We start from the raw sequence: 5,223 nt of genomic DNA on the forward strand, positions 1-5,223 counted from the left end.
AAGAGTTAGCTGAATGAATTGATTCACTCTGTTATGAACACAGATCTGGTGAAGGTTGGATGAGAGAAAAGTTGTTATCTCAAGAATGGAACAGTAGGTATTACTACTTCTGGTGACAATCTGAAATTATGTCTCAAGTAATTTCTCCTACTAATAATCTGTGAGTATATAATGCAGTGTTTGTAAATGATTTAGATAAAATGAGCTGGCGCAATGAAATATGACTCTTTCCTGGATCCTGATATGCTTCTCTTTTAGTGAGTGGAAAGAGTGGAGTTACAGGAAGCGAATTCCCACTTGTACTTCCCGCTTCGGTGCAGTTTACCAAATATAGATTCACTATTGGGGGTGAAGTGGAAACAAGGTGAGAACCTCTGGGTTGGGGGTGCTTTACAGAGGATCTTGCAACTCTTGTTCAGAGATTGCAAATCTCTCCTCTGGCCCTCAGGCTCTTTGAATAGAAGTAGAGTAGTGGGGGTGGGGGTAATGTGTACACCTGGGTGCAAAATGATATAGATGTTAGATGTGTATGGTGGGTATCCACATCTGGATAGTGTATTCAACAACTCCTACTACTTTCCTCTCATCCCTTTTGCATACAGACACTCTCTGGGACCCTCGCTGCTTGAGCCTCTGCTTCTTGGTCACTGAAACATGCCACTCTCTCAACAAAAACTGTAAGGGAAACATTCAGAGAAGATGAGACCCCTTGATAGGGCTAGGCTCCATTTTTGGTAATGTATTGGTAGGATGTTTGATAATTAGTTCTGAAAGTCTACTTTTCCCCTAAATGGAATTTTTCCTGGAAGGCCATAAAACTAGAAGTGATTAAAATTTTTACTAGGTCGATCAGGTTACACACATCCTCTGTCCTAATACATCACAAACAAGAAAATAATAAAAGGCATTTATGGAGAATCTTTTTGCCAGGAGTCATCTCAACACATTGTAAAGCATCGGGACATGACAAGAGATTGGAATCATCCGGGCACATAAACTTGTATTCACTCACACTGCCTGTACATTCAGGATGGGAGAAAATTTGGAGAGTGTTGAGGAGTTGAATAACCAGGCCTTGTGAATCAATGAGAATGTTCTCTGGGCCTAGGCTCTTGTCTCAGACTGATTGGCTGGTCCAGTGCCTTCTTCCAGACTAGAAAATTCTAGTCTGCTTATGTGTACCCTGAAAAGAGCTTCAGGCCCTATCTGTTCCTGGTCCTAACAACATCCAAGATACTTAGCATGACATTTTAGCCAGTGCCTGAAGCCCTTTAAATTTGGAGAAGAAAAAAGTTGTTATTTCAGTCTTTGAAAAGATGTCATGAATAAAAATGATCGCCTTTGGAAGAGTTGAAAAATTAGGACATATTTCAAATGTCATTTAGTTTAACTTTGTTGACTCGCAGTCACAGTCTAGCTCCTGTGACTGGATGGAAAGCTAGAGCAGAAGTACTCTGCTTCTATCCCCGCTCCTCCCCCCCCCCCCCCCCCCCCCCGCCTCTGCCAGTGTGTTATCAGTGTTTGCCTTTGAATTGATTGTCTCCTCCATCTGGGCTCTAAAATATGGAGTACCTGATGTGTTTAGGGCTCATCAAACCACCTATTTTTAAAAACCACAGAAAACAATAAAGGAAAAGAAAAAAAACTATGATCATATTTTTCACAAACAGTACAATTAGAAGCCAAACCTAGGAGTCCATGGCATAGAAAAACCTGATATGCAAACTTAAAGGCACAGAAAACCTCTGCAATGAAATTAGAACAGGAAAAAATGTCAGATTAAGGAAATATATGGACAATCCAAGTCCAGAAGGCATGAGAACTTCAAATAGACATGACCAGAAAAGAACCTCTCTACGGCACATGAGAGTTAAAATACAAAGAGTAAAGAACCCAGAAAAGAGGAGAGCTGCATAAAGAGAAACACCACGTAACTTAGAAAGGCAAAGTTATCAGAATTATATCTACTTTCTCAGAAGAATCCAGGAAAGGCATGGTGTCATATATTTCAAGCTCTGAGAATAAATGATAAGCAAAATAATTACATCTAGCAAAGTTAGTTAGACCTTCCAAGACAAGCACCAATTAAAGCAATTCATGGCCACTAAGCTATCATTGTAGAAGATACTTAAAAAGTCCTATTCACAGATGAAGAAAGATAGTTACAATCATGAGAATAAATCTCATTATAAGAATAGTTGAACAAATGAGTAAGAGAGAACAAAAAATTATCAATACAGTAGATCAGCAAACTTCTAAGATGAGTAAGTCAGAAAGAAAAGCCAAGGGAATAAACCAACACAAATCAGACAACATCTCTCAATGAAAACTCTAATACTTACCTGGCAGAGGAGGTCACGAAGATGGTTTTCTCAGGGCGAGGCTTATCCATTGCGTGCCTGATGTTCTGACCCCTGCCATTTCCCCAAATGTGGGAAGATCGACTGCATAATATGTAGTAGTGGGGGACTGTGTTAACGCTCTCTGTAAAAAAACAAAAACTCTAAGTGGAAATGAATTTTTTTCTTTGTTGTCATTTTTGTTTTCTTTTCTTTTTGTCTTATTTGTTTATCTGTCTTTGGAAAAGTAAGGGGGCACAGGAATGAAAAGACAAAGGGGTGAATTAATGCAGCAGTGGCACTAACTAGACACCATGTTGAAAATTAACTGTACAACTTGTATGTGGCAATGGGAAGGAAAAACTGGGAGAGAGTTAGGGAAGGGGTGACACTGCTCAAAAAGAAATGTGCTCATTACCTGACTTATGGAACTGTAACTCCTCTGTGCATCACCTTTATGAAAACAATAAATATATGTATATATGTATATATATATATTTAAAAGCCTCTAAATGTAAGTGGTCTTCACTCTGCAATTAAGATACAAACTAGCTGATTGCATTAAACACATGATTCAATTCTGTTGTCTGTAAGAAGTACACCTCCCTGGTAAATGGGAAATGATGTTCCGAGCAAATGAAATCCAAAAGCAAACAGAAGTAGATGTAGTTCAACAAAATAGACTTTAATCCAAAATAAGAGGAGGTAAAGAAAGTCACTACATCTAATACAAGAAACACTCCATCAGAAATTACGTGTGTGTGTGTGTGTGTGTGTGTGTGTGTGTGTGTGTTTATACCCAATTTCATGAAACAAAAATACTGGACTTAAGACTCCAAAATAAAATAATAAGGAATTTCACTACCCCACTTTCAAAAACATTATCAAATAAAACTTAGGGTTATCAAATGGACTTAATAGACATCTACAGAATATCTTATCCAACCTCTATGGGATATACATTCTTCTCAGCAGCTTAGGGAACTTTCTCCAAGGTAGGCCACATTTTAGGCCATAAAACAAGTCTTTTTTTTTTTTCAATTAAATACGAATATTTATTATGTGAAAGCACTCTAACACTAATATAATGAGCATGACCTGAAAGAAAAACTAGCTTTGTAATTCAAACTACTGCAGTCAATTTTAATAATATGGCTCTTATTTAATCCCTAATACAATGATCTGTGCAGGAAGTTTTTCTTAGAATTTGGTGCTAGCATTAACAATGTCTTCCTTGAGAAATGTTGCTTGCCATTTTCTTTTATTCAGCATATTAGATAACATCCTTAAAACATCTCCTATGTGGCCAGTGGTATGCCAAACATTTCCTCTATACATTTTCAGATTATTCTTCCAATGTTTTATTGAACAATGTCCTGTCATCATTCCATTGATGAAATTAGGAAATGGACTCCTGAATTTTTCACCGCCAAGACAATTCAAGCAAAATTTTAATTACATATCAGTGACTGCATTTCCCCCTTTTAAGTAGAAAAGGCATTCATTTTGCTGTGGGTTAAAATCACAATTCTTTTTTTTTTTTTTTTTTTTTTGCCAGTCCTGGGCCTTGGACTCAGGGCCTGAGCACTGTCCCTGGCTTCTTCCCGCTCAAGGCTAGCACTCTGCCACTTGAGCCACAGCGCCGCTTCTGGCCGTTTTCTGTATATGTGGTGCTGGGGAATCGAACCTAGGGCCTCGTGTATCTGAGGCAGGCACTCTTGCCACTAGGCTATATCCCCAGCCCAAAATCACAATTCTTAAACATTGATAGGATGCTCTATTTTAATTTTAATTTAATTTGTGTAGGTGTGCGCGCGTTGGCATGTGTACGTGCACACATGTGAGCACAGGCCAATTCTGAGGGTTGTACTGAGGACCTTCTGTTCTCACTTGTGTTTTTCATCAAGGCTGGCTTTCTACCATGTGAGCCACACCTCCACTTCCAACTTTTGGCTCATTAACTGGAGATAAGAGTTCCATGAGTTTGTCTGTTCAAAGTGGTTTTGAACTTCAATCCTCAGATCTCAGCCTCTTCTGACAAGGGAATAATATCAGCCTCTTCTGACAAGGGAATAAAATCCAGAATGTATAAAAAGCTCAACAAATGGATCACCAAAAGAAAACAATAATCTTGTTAATAAATAGGCAAATGAATTTAACACATAAGACTCATAAGAAGTACAAGTGGCCTGATAAATACACAAAGAAATGTTCAGTAGCTTCAGCCAGCAGGGAAACACGAGTCAAAACTAAATTGAGATTCCTTTTTACTCCAGTCAAAATGGCTTATTACAAAACAACCAAACAACCACAAACATTGGTGAGGGTTGGCTGTTAGAGGGTGAGTTAGGGAATAGGGGGAGCCCCCTACCCCCGCCGTACACTGTTAGTGGGAATGTAAATTAGTTTGGCTTCTATGGAAATCAGTATGAATGTTTCCCGATATATCAAAGTAGAGCTAATATTTGATCTAGTTATACCATTTCTGGTATCAAAGTCAGAATATAGACACTTGCACACTCAAACCTCCTCAGCATCATTCAGAATATTTAAATTATGGAAGCAATTTAGGTACTCATGAACAGATAAATGGATAATAAACATAGTGAAGTTTTATTCAGTCAGGAAGAAGAGTGAAATTATGTCATTTGCAGGAAAATTGATGGCATTGGAGAACTGGGCATTGTTATTTTAAGTGAATGAGCTAAAAAACCAGAAGGATAATTATCACATCTTTTCTCTTGTATGTGGGATTTAGGGGGGTTGGGTATGAGATGAAAGTAAAAGGGGGAACTGTAAGGGAGGAAGGGGGGTAAGAAATGCTGCCTATATGATCCATTTTATATATATATATATATATTACATATACATGTACAAAAATTTT

General features: G+C 38.1%; 1 pseudogene; it reads left to right on the plus strand.

Annotated features, from left to right (window-relative positions):
* The first annotated feature begins 2,334 nt into the window (after positions 1-2,334).
* LOC125356969 lies at positions 2,335-2,489 on the plus strand (annotated as a pseudogene).
* Positions 2,490-5,223: the final 2,734 nt, after the last annotated feature.

Source organism: Perognathus longimembris, chromosome 8, assembly GCF_023159225.1.
Source record: "Perognathus longimembris pacificus isolate PPM17 chromosome 8, ASM2315922v1, whole genome shotgun sequence".
In the NCBI taxonomy this organism is placed as follows: Eukaryota; Metazoa; Chordata; class Mammalia; order Rodentia; family Heteromyidae; genus Perognathus; species Perognathus longimembris.